Source organism: Labrus bergylta, chromosome 20 (genome assembly GCF_963930695.1).
Source record: "Labrus bergylta chromosome 20, fLabBer1.1, whole genome shotgun sequence".
Classification (NCBI taxonomy): domain Eukaryota; kingdom Metazoa; phylum Chordata; class Actinopteri; order Labriformes; family Labridae; genus Labrus; species Labrus bergylta.
In genome coordinates this window covers 20,697,844-20,712,266 of record NC_089214.1, presented here as the reverse complement: position 1 = coordinate 20,712,266, position 14,423 = coordinate 20,697,844, and the positions used below count along the sequence as shown (strand labels likewise).

General features: G+C 41.1%; 1 protein-coding gene across 3 annotated transcripts in view; it reads right to left on the bottom strand.

Annotated features, from left to right (window-relative positions):
- Positions 1-12,076, bottom strand: part of mpp7a (MAGUK p55 scaffold protein 7a) — a 146,234-nt gene extending 134,158 nt beyond the window's left edge. Inside the window, exons 1-2 of one of the 3 annotated variants that reach the window (XM_065948933.1) lie at positions 11,833-12,076; positions 916-959 (exon numbers count right to left, since the gene is read on the bottom strand). The gene's annotated coding sequence lies outside the window, so the exon portion shown is untranslated. The remainder of the gene's footprint in view (positions 1-915; positions 960-11,832) is intronic. The other 2 variants (XM_065948932.1, XM_020631021.3) reach the window with 2 other exon arrangements.
- Positions 12,077-14,423: the final 2,347 nt, after the last annotated feature.

Here is a 14,423-nt window from a genome sequence, read left to right as displayed (position 1 = left end):
ATATCAGGCAAACCCTGCCCCTGTCCTTTTGCTGACCGTTTGGCTTTCTGTTGTTTTGTTGAGTTAGCTCTCAGCATGATCCTGACAAATGATGGCCGACATTTCCTTTGTCGTTTCCCGTTGGACTGACAGCACGGTTTCTTTTGGCGATGTTCTCACAGAATATATAAACTTAATTATAACTAACAGAGAAAATATATCACCACTGAATCATCATAAAAGAGAAGATGGCCGACTGGTAATACACTGGAAACCAGCATTAAAACTGATGTTTGTTGACTTTGCATGTCACTCTCAGGTGGATGGGTCGGCGACTGCCTCACATGGCAGATTTTCTCCTCATGATTTTGGAGCTTTAACACTCAGTTCCCTCCATCGTGTAAAGAAGCAGCCTGTTCCACAGTGGCCCACTGGCACACAATACTCCTCTGTTCACAGGATGCCAAAAGGTCCAGTCATCGCCCTCCATGCCACCCCTCCCTACCCCTCCTCTGCTATCTGTGTCAGTCTTTTCTCTACGTATCTGTCTTTCCCTTCTGCTGATGCTTGGATGGATTAGCATCCAGCGGCTGAAGGGACAACTTCAGACAAAGAAAGAGTCGCTTTGTCTTTGGTGCCGCCGACCCAGGAAGTAAGAGAGGAAACTGGGAGGACAGAAAACGCATGACAAGAGCCTTTGTAATGACCAATTTTCAAGAGTTTCAGGGTTTTGGAGGAGCTATGAAAAACTGGCAGCATCCTGCTAGTTCATCAAAGTTCATAAACCCTCTGCAAATTCTTATTCTGCAAAAGAGAGGCTTTATCGGAAGCCAAATTCCACCTATTATGATGTGGTGGCATATCTTAAAAAGGATTCAAATACCTTAACTGGTGTTTAGATAAGCTCAGAAGTTATGCTGTTGGCAAATTACAAACCGTGATCAACCATGCTGGGATGTAAATCTGGTTTCTGTTTAGGTCTGAAACACATGAATGAAGACAAAGTTAACTATAGCTACTCATGTTTTGAGTTATCCGACAACACTTCAAAATACAACAACAGGCTTTTAACATATCATAGCATGAAGAGACTCTGTGACTCAGTGAACCTACAAACCTCATCCTGTGGAGTCTTATTTATTCAAACTCTATTCAAAACTTAACCAGCTCCACAAACGCCACAAAGATATGGTCCTTATCATTCCAGACGCAGTAAACTGCTCCTGCACACTTTTGTTTGAACACCATGTGTCCTCTGTTATCCAAAGCTTACTTTAAATATCACATGTTAAATCCACCAGGGACAAACCTCCACACAGAGGCCTCTGCATGAGGACACTTAGTAATTAGTGGCGAGCAAAGGGAGGAGTTAGCAGAGGAGGGCGTCATTTGATATGAGGACACCCTATGATTGGCTGCGGGGAGTGATTACAGCTGCTTTAACCTAAAGAAGTTTCCTAAAGAAAAAGCAGATACCAAATTACATCCGTAGTACCAAAGGCTCAAATTATGGCAGCAGCACATGTTGGGTATGTTTTATCTACGCCATCTGAAAGCAGCTTTTGGATGTTTTTAGACATGTGGTAAAACTGATTGTCATTTATTTGTCTTTCATTTTTTTTCTTTTTTTTTAGAAATGTGTGTTGACGCAACAAATAAAGTTAAGCCAGCAGCAGTTTAGGTCGGGTGGTTAGGAGACGCTTCAGGTTAGGTGTAATGTGAGATTGACTTAAAGGATGAATAGCCTATACAAAAAACATCAACACACTGTTACACAGTTTTGAGCCATCAAAGCAGCTAACTTGAGATGGAGGAGGCAACCAATAAAGTGTTAGAAAGCAAATGTTCAGGGTTTAATCACTCTCCAATGAATAAGTGTTCATCCATAAAAATGTTGCATGTTGCACTAATCAAAAGTTTGTTACAGCTGACTCTGTTGCTTCGTCCTTGCGGTGATGATATCCTGCTGCGTTCTCACATCAGCTCACTGCGGATAGCTTAGCTGAGCTAGCCTCTGGTAGACATGGAATGATAACTCCGGTGGCGGTGAAGCACTTTGAGTGCAGGCTGATGCATGGCAAGGGTAGAGAACACACATGGAACCAGTAAGGCATTTGATTGGTACTTTCCATCCAGACCTGCACCAAAGTGATGGGTCAGAGTTCCCAAAGGATTACAGCTAGAGACGACAGCTGTTTTTCAGTCCTTTTTCAGAGCACACGATTTATTGATCGTCGTCGAGATTAATGGAGGTGTATCTTACCGTTTGTTCATTTATTCCCTGTGTTTCTTACTTGACTGATGAGTTGTAAAATCAGTTAACAGGTTCAAGCCATCTGATCGGCTTTTCCAAAGCTGCATTATCGGAAACTCTCTCTGTCATCTCAGAAGAAATGATGAGACTGATCCTGTTAACCAGATTTGGTCCAAGTCTTACTACTGCAGGTTTTGAGCCTCTAGAGTTAGAACTGGATGACTAAGATGGACATGTAAGTAATAGTGGACATGAGGAGGAGAATGTGTGATTTTAAAGTAACTTACACAATATATAGGGCATAGAGTCTCAGTGGTTTAGATAGCCCACACTCCCACCTCTTGTCTGCCATCAACCAGACTGAATAGTTCAAATCACCAGGGCCAAACCATCAAAGAGTGATGATTGCATAGTTAATGGTTGTAATGGGTTGTTGTGTAGGGGTATTCACAGTTAAACTGCTGTAATTGCACTCAATGAGCAACGGGGGAATAGACAGAGTGTGCCAAGAGGACTATAGAAGAATGAACACTTGTCCTATACATGTACACACAAATATGGACACACAGAAGCCACCCAACATGCTTTCAAGTCCAGAGACAAAAGCATGCATTCACACACAACACACACAACACACACACACACAGACCTCCTTTTGCCGATCAAACATTAACGTGTTGTGCAGTGGTTGTAAGGCAAATTAGAGAGGCAGAACAGGCACAGGAAAATACAGCCTGAGGGGGGTCTGCGGCCAGGAGGAGGTGGCAGGAGACACAGCAACAAGTGTACAGAGCTACAGCTGACACAACTTGAGACAGCCGGCACACAAAGGGGGAATTAAGTCCCTCGAAAACCAGTGCTGCTGTCTGGAAAGACTCCCTGCCAACTTAGAGAATACAGGCGGCTGAAAAAAAATACTTCTACTTCTCAGCACTATTTCCAAAGACTAGAGGCCTCTGCAAGACCCCACCCAGTGTTTTATGAACCGAGCATACCAAACAACTCAGACTACTTTCTTTCTGCTGCAAGTCATGAAATCATTGATTGTGCAGTAGCAAGGTCAATAGTGCAAGGTTGAGTCGACAGACATCTGGAAACGAGACATGGTTAACTGACTGCAGCCACCCACAGAGTTAATGTGTCTCAACAGTATTACCCCAATCTTCCACCAGATATGTGTGCATTGCGAGTCCGCTACATTAGGGCTCTGTGCACCCTCGTCCATCAACACCCACAGGCTGCGTTCTCAGTGCGCAGCACAGGGCAGCACAGCCGGACAAACGAGTTCCACTTCCAACTGTGCAAGACAATATGATGTATGCGGTATAAAACTCTATATAAACCTCATAAACACATAAACAAACACACATACGGTCGTTGTTCTGAATCGTCAAAATGGAGTGTTTTCTTCTGAAAATCAACCGGATGTTTTGATGTTGTTTTGGTGTCTAACTTCCCGTCCCCCTCTTATCTTTTCGGAGGTAAATTGATGCCCCGAGCTCCTTCATCCGTCAGATGAAGCTACCGTCAGATTGTGTTTGTCAGTTCAGCGGTGAAAAAAATAATAATAATTTGGATTTACTTTTGATTTGGAAAAGCTGCAACCACCCGTGTCCTGTAAAACATGAGGAACAGCAGTAAGACATACTGTGCTTTATAGCAAATAATCTCTTTTATTTTTGTTTATTTATCACATTATTTATCGTTAACAGAGGACAATGTAATAGCACATCAGGTATTTTGTCCTGTACTGCAGCCCTACAGTATTTCACATCTAAAACTAATTATTAATCTGCAAAACCCCTCATCATTTTGTCACAACTGATATCTGAAAATGATTCATCAGTCCAGATATAAACCATGCAGCCAACTAAGCAAAATCCAACATCAGTGATGATTCTTTACCGTAATGTTACTTTCACCTTACTTTACAGCTCTCTCTAAACGGCTATTATAATGCTTAAAAAAATAACTCCTACCTCCATCATGTCATGCAGGCCAGTTCATAACGTCTCTCACAGTAGCAAGTAAAGAGCAGATGGTGGTGACATCAGTGTGTAGTGTATTACAACATAACTGGGTTCTCATTTCCAGGAGATGAATTACAGTTGATCTCATGGTCAAGTTACTGTCACTGTCATCTTTAGAGATCAAGGCGTGGAAGAAAAACATGTGTCACAGCACTGGTGTACGGTAACTAAGCTCCCCAAGCACCCCAAATATCAACACAGGCTACATGAATACTGCGACCTCGAGGTCCATTAATACAGCACCGGATACTCGTCACTGGCAGGCGACACAGATCCTCTAATGCTGATGCCACAAACTGGGAGCTGTGAGGTCGGGTGGCAAAAATACCGACCTTATTTTCAAACATATTGCACTTATTTGTATGCTGAATTCAGAGGTCCCTTAAATACATTTTCCCCTGGCATCAGCATTCACCAACTACAATTACACATATGTTGAGGTTGCTGTGATTTACAGGACAGCCACAAACAAGCAAAAAACGTCAGCCTATTTTGGCTCTGCTCACTCAAAGTATGTTGAATTATTCACAGGGCTGCCATAAGGAGAATGAGTGTAGTAATGCTAGGCAGGACCCGTGCATGGAAAACCCTCATAAATAAAACAGCATTAGACAAATAAACTGGGGTCAGTCAAGTGAACCCACTCCCCTCCCTATGGAAGACTATAGCCTCCACTAACAACGGACAAATTGGTTACAAGCTGTTAGGCCTACAGTGCGTCTCCTCTTGGTTGGGCAACATTTTCTTTAAACAATGTGTGTTGCTTAAAACAATGGACTCACAAAATGCCCCAAACATATAATTTGCAAAAATGACGATCAATGCATTTTTTGTTTACAACAGCAGCTTGTTGTACAACTGTGTTTCCAAATGCAAACCACACAGTTACGCTCCAGACGTAGCCGAAAAAGACGAACACTGTTCTTTACAGGACGAGATTTAAAGTTCTTCATATTTACGATGAGAATGGTTTTAAACCCGGAACCTGGATTGTTTTAATACTTTCTGGTCTTGAAAGATTTCAACCAAGATCACTTCGGTCAAAATTTGCTGCAATGGATGTCATTTTTACTGGGGTGGGGGGGGTTCACGTCTTATCAGGCTTCATTTTTAACTTCTTCTTCTTCTTCTTCTTTGGCCATTTAACTTACTTTGTTGTTGCTTCATCATGACTTCACACAGTGAAACTTTTTGCCATAAGCAGCACTGTCAGGAGTCATGCATGACGTAGTGATGCAGTCAGTCTAAATTTAAATTTAAATATAGACATTCACAAGCAATTTCCTAATCATAATAATGTGTATTTTGTCCCATCCCTTATTCTTAGTGTCAAATAACACATCAGAAAGGATCCCCATGGAGAATGGCCTACAGATTTTTAAGAAGAAGAAATACTTTATCGATCCCTCAAGGGGAAGTACATTTTTTACACTCTGTTATTGAGACATGCTTCACACAGTTAGAATGAATACACACATGCACAATCTGAATCCCATGGATATGCACTATGCCTTGCTCAAAGGCACCTTTAGGAAGAGATCTTGCACCTCTCCAGCTAACAGATCAATTTCCAGCAACTTTCATGTTCTGTAAGGAAAGAATTACAATTTCAAGGAATTGAGTCAGGCAACTTCGAAGAAAGCAGTGTAACAGATGTAAAAAAAAAAAGGGATAATCCTCAGAAACAAAAGGTTTTCAGGGAACCTTTCCCTTAATGTTACCAGACACTAAAAAAATAAACATCCCAGTCTGCCAGTGGCAAAATCTTTCATTTTACAGTTCTGTCAAGATTTTATTTATGAAACAGACTGAAATGAATGTTGATGCCTCTTTATTACCATCTGAAGCAAATTAGACCCTCAAACCGTCTATATATAAATATATATATAATTATTTTTAATGCCTATAATTAGTGATGGGTTGGCAGAGGTGACATCATGCTGAATATACCTTTGTTAGACGTTTCAACAGTAAAGGTTCACCTTGACTTGTCCATTTGGATTTCAAAAGATCTTTTTTTAACGCTCCTCCTTGTACACGACAAACTCAGCACAGAGACTGGATGCACATCTTTGTCCACAGGGTGCGGCAAAATACACACAAATTGAACGTTTCTTAAACTGGACAACAAGTTTACAAAGGCCAAATTTACAAAATATCAAATTATCAAACACCACGCTTTCTGGCCGGTACCTTTAAGACATTTTAGCAAAACCTGAGTGGTCAGAGCCTGACTTGCTTTCCCACACTCACGACTTTTTTTAATAATGCCACCACCATTCAGCCTGCCTCTCTGCTTTCTCCATCAAAATACCGTCCCGCAGTGAGTCAGGTCAGCAGCATGCTGGCATCACGGTGAGCACAGCAACCGAGCTGGCAACTGACTAAGCCAATGCAGGTGTCTGATAGCTGGCATCTGCTGGAGGGGCTCATTCCATCGCAACACAGCAGAGGGCTTTTGGACTTCTCAAAGAAACCCTACACGTCATCAGCACGGCCGACAGGAGCAAAAACAACACAGAAAAACATGCTTCCTGGGAATGCTCATCATCCGCGACCCTGCCAAGTACAACATTTTAATCACTCAGTCTAGGATCAGCAGAGCAGCAGGCGGCGCACAAGTCCATTGCGGGGAAACCACGGAGATTAGTGATACTATGGAGGAAGATTATGATTATGCATGGGTTGCAGCATGCATGGATAAATAGATGGATGAATGGAATAGGGAGAAGGGGTTGCATGAATGAAAGAACAGTTAATATGAATGGAAGGGTGACTGAGTGAAAAGACAGATGTGACAGTAGACGTCAGGACGGTGACATCGGCACACATGTTCTTTCCTCTGTGTTAAAGCTGCTCAACTCAACCAGATCATACCGATGAGCTCTTCAGTCAGTTATAAAGCGAGGCACATTGACTCAGTGATGAGCTCTGCTCTGATCAAAGATTGTCGTTGGAAATGTACTTTCATAATCTTGTCAATTTTTAGCTGTCAATGTCCCAACATGGACAACAATACTCAATGTAATCATGGAAAAACACAAGATTAAGGACCTCATACAATACCCATATGATTGTCCATCTGGTCAAGGACTTTATAAGTAGATGAAGCTACTGCGACAACATGTTCATATTCATTGTTCATGATGCAGAGGCTAGCCATGGCTGGAAGTCAGCACTCAGACCTGAGCTGGGAAACTACTCAACACTTGATGAAGTGGGAGAGAAAAGACCCCAAAACCATTTTAAACCTATAGTCCTTTTAATCCATCATTTTCAGAGATGCTGGTAATTCCTGCAATGGAATTTTACTGGGCAAAATATGCAAATCAAATTACATCCGCTAAACAGGCGTGTTCTGCAGATTGCAGGCTAAAGCTGTTTTCACACTCCTTTACTTTTCTAGATGTAAAAATGTCATGACGTAAGAAAAATGCAGCGGTTGTAATGTTTACAAGATATCCAAGAGAGCGGGTGAAGCAGAGACCGACGCTTATTGATAGAGCCAGAACTGAAAGAGACAGACCAGTATCTTATTTGTTCAGGAGGTCAAATGTCAAAGTCTGGTGGCTTTTTAGAGAATGTCATAAAAAGCTGTTCTGGTTTAAATAAATTATCTTACATCATTAAAGAAATCTTCGAGGAAGCAATTCTTATACATTGTCAAATACAGTCAAAGGGAAACTTTTTGCACCAATTAGTAATGATAAATAATAAATAAATTGAAGACGAAGCCCTTAAAAAGGCCAAAACTGCCTGCCAACCTCTCTTTGCATTATCTGACTTAGTGTGCCTCACTACCAGAACTACTACATTCCTGCAGGAACATCGTTATAAAAGAACTGTATTTAGGGCATTAACAATGAGTCCTTGCTTAATGCTTTTCCTTGGACCCAAACAAATAAGATCCATGCAGTTCCTGTGTGGGATTAAAGATGAATGACTGATGGAGGTGTCTTTGATGAGAAGACCGGGTGAGTGAAATAAAGGACAGTGTTTCAAAGGGCAACAACTGTCCTCTCAACGAGGCAGTTTCCTGTGAGTGAGCTGATGATAGTGATCCCAACTAAAGCTTGGATTAAGTGTCTTAAACCACTGTATCCTACACACCCTTAAGCCCCAAGAAAATACTGCTGCTGACAAGCGGTTCAGGAAGCCAACTGTCTGTTTGTCCTCGGCCACGACCAGCGCAATGAGCCGCTGACAGGTTCCTCATCAACACAAGCCTGGCTGCCGCAGTGACAGGAAGCGTTTGTTTCCATCATCAGGTTGCTCTGCTGAATTCTGGGAGTTGAGCCTTGCACACATTGCATTCTTAGTTCCCACACCTACCTCCCTCTACTCTGTGTGACCCCCCCCCCCCTTCACCAGGAACAAAAACTCGCCTGGGAATGTGAGCAATGCGGGGCTGCAGCTTGGAGACACCTGTCCAGACAACCAACACTGGGCAGAGCCTCCTACGCTGGGCTTTGTCTGAGACGCTGCATCCGACCCCATCCTGACCTCGGCTGCCTCTGTATGTACCACGGCATAAAAACCAAGAAACAAAAGCTTTTCCAGGTTTCCAGTCACAGGCAGGCCAGGTTAGCTAAGACCATTTCGGCCTTCAGTGGCCTTATTGAAAAGTGTGTGAGCCCTCATGAACAGTACACGCCCGAGTAATAAAATGGACCAAAATACTTCTAATCAAAGTCCCCTAAGAAATCCCCTTGGCCCCAGCTGGAACAGTGGCCTGTCGTCTTTTTTAAACAAGACTTTAAAAACAGAACGGGGCTATTTCCACTGAGAGAGAAGCTGGCAAAGATGGAGGTTTCTGAGTTTACACAGACAAATGTCAGCACTCAAGAGATTACCCTCTGTGTCATCCAAATAAAACGAAAAGAAGGTCATCCTCTTCCTTTCTGTGTCTTCTCTCACAGTCACAGCAGCACAAGAATAACAGTAAGTAGGCAAAAAAAAAGAGACATAATGCTGGTAAATGGTGGGGCACTATCGGGGAAAGAAATTAGCTAGAGAAGAATATAAGGTTTTAAATGGCACCTTTTTTTCTAAACATGATGTAAGGGATTAAGGTAACATATCGAGTTGCACCCATTGGGAAAATCAGGGCGGATACCAATGTTTGAAATAACAATTTAGACCATTGCTGATTCTGAGACAGATGTTTGTTTCTTGACACTTTTTTGGTGTAAAGGCCCCCGATACACCAAGCAGACGGCCTAGAACTAGTGGTGACGAAGGGCCGCCAGTTGCGTCGCCTCAGTCCTGGATAAAAAAGTTGCACTAGATCACACCGCAAAGACTACAGCCGACCACCACGTACGTTCTGCGTATGCGTGAGGGGCGGCGGTAGTCCGTTGTTATGATACGAGAAGACCATTTTCACACCGCTGTCGGTCACCACCCGTATTATAGGTCGCCTACTAATGGAGAATAATGTCTGATAAAAAGTTGAAAATGGCGCTGGCATTGTCAGCTCCTTGGTCTTTTAGTGGAAAAAGAAAAGAAGAGGCAACAAATAAGGAGAAACCGCACTAATGGGTGAAAGTATGGATACTACAGCGGCATGCTCAAGGGGCTTTCCTGAACCTGAGAGGAGAGCTGGAGAGAAATGAAACCTTCCAACAGCCAATCAGAGAGATCCCTCTCACCGACACGGCTATTCAACATGTCGAATCGGCAAAAAAAGGGCAGACAGGGGCCTATGGGTAGCGACGGAGCCGGACACACCGCAAAAACTTCCGACAGGACTGACGGCCGGCGATCTCCTTGTTGTGTCTGGACTCCCATAATGCCACTTTTCTCTCATGTTGGTCAATAAAACCAAGTCAGAGTTTGTTCAACAGGTGACTCCATCCTCCTTATTTGAATCAGTAGTTACGTTTACTAGATGTCAACATTAAATCGATTTGGCTCAACAGATCAATATCGGCTACTGACATCATCCAATCGAGCATTATTTGCCAATCGGCCAATAACGATGCTGATCTGATGCATCCCGTAACATAATATATCAGACTTTTCAACTGTCAGATACCAATGAAGAAGTGTTTACAGCGAGGAAATGTTCTAAATAGATTTTAGCAGTAGCAGACCAAAAGACTGAGTGGTGGAAAGAATATGTCCAGAGACATGCCACAGATAATAACAGTAACAACCTCATTCAGACTATGGCTATACAAACTTGGCAAGCAAGACGTCAGAACCATGAATGATTGATAAAAACACTACAGGACACAAATCTAAGATAACATGTCAAAAGCAATGTGCTGTAAGATAATGAATGCAACCATCCTGACCACCTAAACATCAAGAAGTGTTTTGAAAGAAATTCTTGGAACAAATTTTGTTCTGATATGTTTTGTTTTTTTGTTACCAAACTAGTAATGTCTTAAATAATAAGATGTGTAACAAGGGTAGGTGAAATAAGCTAAAGCTTCAGCCTACACCTTTTCGGTCAAAATGTTTTTGTTTTTTCTTGTGACCGAAATAAATTTAATTTTTTTTAAAAAAAAGCACACTTCTGCTGAGCGAATGATGGCCATGTGTGCTTTCAAGAGAAACGCTGATTCTGTTGAGGGGAGAAAATGACTCACTGGAATGCAGAATAATGACATTTCCACTTACATGGCATTACCACTGACATATTTGGTCCATCCAATATCGACCACATCACGAAACAGATGAGGGTTATTATTACACATTGTCATGTTTAAAGATGTGCAAGGATCTTCACCATATCGTGTGACAAGAGCTTATTCCCATCATGGCATACTCTCAGACAATAATAGTTAAGATGACACATATATATTTACACAAACTGGAAACAAAACAATGGGGGTCTTATGGAAGCTAGCCAAGTGCTGAGTCTCCAGAGGGGTGCCAGCTCAGAGGCTTGGCGCTGTCAGCCAGTGACAAACACCCGTGTCACCACACTTGACTGCAGGGTACAAGGGCTCTGTATTCTCCTCCCTGGTAATGCAGGGTGCTTCCCTGCAGCTACACTGTACTTCCTGAAGAGTGGGGACCTCGGGGCGTGGGTGTGTTTTGTGGAAGTTCAGTGTTATGTCACGAGGAAATGTTATCATCTTGGTTTTGTGTACATGTTGTCATACCTTGACTATAACTTCCTTTTCGTTTTTCTGGGTAAGCTTTGTGGTTTTAAAAACAATGGTTCTACTGCAGCTTTTGCACCTGTTTATGTTATTAATAAACACTACGTTTGCTCAAGGTGCATTCACTTGACAGAATAGAACTTGAACTCAAGAGAATACGTCAGGTGGAATTTCATTGAGGAAAAAAAGCACTAATGTCGGCTCTGGAATAAAAACACAGCAGCCTGAAAGATAGTTGATGTTATAGTGTGCACCTAGCTGTACATTAGTCTCTGAACCGAGTGCATTAAAATTGCCCTGTCATGTTTTAAGTTGTTTTAAAGCCACATCGATATCGCTTTGCAAGACTCTATTTTCGACTCTTTTCTTCCAGAAATATCCACTTTGAGCTTCACAACTGTTTGCCAACTAAAAAGAGTTCAGCTTGATACAATGTGTAAGTAACGTTACTCACTTCGCATGGGAGGTAGAAGTTGAATGGTTTCCTGCAGGTCTCTGCTGGTCTACTCCCAAAGATTCCTTCCAGGACAAAACTTATCAGTTGTTTGTTGTTATTTCGCACTTTAAAATCCGTGATTTGCTCCGACAAACCCCCCAAACTTACTCATCCCCCGCTCCCTGTGGATATCCACTGAACACAGCCTTTCAAAATGTTACGCCTCGGCTCGGCCGTGCCACTCTCTCCACGACAGATGATGAGGACTCTCAAGGTGCTGATCTGGAACCAGTTTGTTACGTTTACACACCAGATGACAGGCGGGGATGTGTGACGTCACGAAACCGTCCTGAGATCTGCTAAGCACGGGGCTTTTCAAACCGTCCGCCTAATCCGTTCATTCATTGGTCAGTGTTCTTTAAAGGCGTGGTCAGTTGTTTGGCTCTTTATTTTGATTGGCTTACAGTATTGTCAATCATTAGGTGACGCCCCCGTCGTAAATCGTCTTATTTTTTATTTTGATGTTTACAAAAATATGTTTTTTAACATAAAAAATATTCGTCATATATACATAATAAAATAAATAAATAAAATACATTAAATCAAAAATACATTACAAAAAAGACAATTAACACTGTTTAAGAAAGTGAACTTTGTGACTTCCCACCTTAAGTACTCACAACTAAAATGTAAGGATCAGAGACATGGCTTTATATAGTCTGTTAAGGAACTCACTATTCTCAAACTTCAGTTTTGATGAAGACAAGTATTGTTTACATTCATTCTTTAAATACTTTATGGATGGTTTGTTGTTATTCTACTTGGTATTATTATTCGTATTTGGTGTTATTTGCAAACAGGACAAAACAAAACAGATAGTGATCCGCTTTTCTATAATACGAGTGGAATGGACTTTTAAAAGATCATTATTATTTTGTGGTGTTTCATATGTGCTGTCACATATCTATCTCAATCTCAATAGGATAAAGAAAATAAAGAAAACATAACAGCTGCCCATTGACAACAAATTTAATTTAATTTTGAGAAATAGTAACATATATATATATATATATATAGCATAAGTCAGTTTAAAATATGAGACTGTTCTGAGTTCAGTTAAAATATCCTAATGTATAGATATCTGCTAGACCAGACACTCCCCTTTCCTATTTGGACGAGAGCTGATAACTGCATTTGCACATAAGTTACTCAGTAAAGTTTATTAGGTATTTTTAATTAGGCCTATTTGTTCCCCACATGTAGCAAACATCATTGATATCTGAAGAATTAATGCCAAATATTTGATACAACGATACACATATCATGAAGGATTTTGTCTGGGGTCTTTTTAGCATTTTTCTTTTTTGGCAATTTTTAGGCTTGGTCCTGAATAACATTAACGATGTCCTCAATGTGTTAATGACGTTTGTTGCAGATATAAAAATGGTTTAATACCTCCCCCTACAGGCCAAGTTAAAAACAGAAAGCAACAAGTAGTCAAACTGTAGAAGAAAGATGGAAAAGGATGTGAGTTGACTGTCTAGATATTATGGAAAATTAATTGATTTAAAAATTAAACATCTCCTTAGATTTATTTTTTTGACTCTCTGTATTCATATGTGTAAAATACATTCTGTGAAATCTGACATTTGTTTAATGCAGCAGACAAACAAATTAGCCTCTGTAAGTATAAAATAGAAGATGTAAAATAAAAGATGCATAATCACAAAAAAAATCTTTGACTGTGTGTGAACGTTCCAGAAAAGTGCAAACAATAGCGGCAGCCCCCCTCTGTGCCCCGTTGTCCCCACATTAAAATGTGCTGTGTGACAAAATGCTGAACCACAGCTTCTTTTGTCCTCAGCCTGGGTTGTGGGATATATTGTGTGGGAACAATGGATCCCAGCAGCCCTCTTCTGACAGACACTCGCTCTGAACCATCAGTACAGCCCCATCAAAGCCACAAAATGTGGAGACACTGATCTGCATGCTCACACTGTTTCGTTTTCAAAGGCCTAAAGTGAAGACTTGAAAATTGTCATTTTACTCAATCACATCTTTCTCTATTTATTAGAAATATTAATATTGCCATGTTATATTTGTGTATCATCTCTCTGTACTTGCTTTATTTTAATGTGTGCAGAACTTTTTTTTAATCATCAACAAACTGAATTATAAGACGCTTGGGCCTTTAACTATTTTTTCACTCAGAGATTTTACAAAAAAATAACAAAATAATATATTTTTTAAATTTTGGTGATATAACTGCAATACTTTAAGAATTTTAGGAATATTACAATAAAGAAGTATTTGCTGTGATTTTATTAGTGATTCTGATCTTTGCCTGCGTTGTCCCAGTTAAACCACTAGATGTCAGGGGAGAATAAGTCACTGCTCTCTGTCGGCCTGTATTGGCCTTTACAACAGCTTCTGACCGTAAAATCCACTCTCGTTGTTTCTCAATTAAATATTATGCTACTCTGGGTGTGATAAATGATAAGCTTTTTTCCAAACGTAACAGCACACGTAGAGGGCTTTCAAGTTTCGAGACTGCTCTTCAACAGTAAGCAGAGTATGACCCGGATGTTGCCATCGCAGGGGGGGAGGAG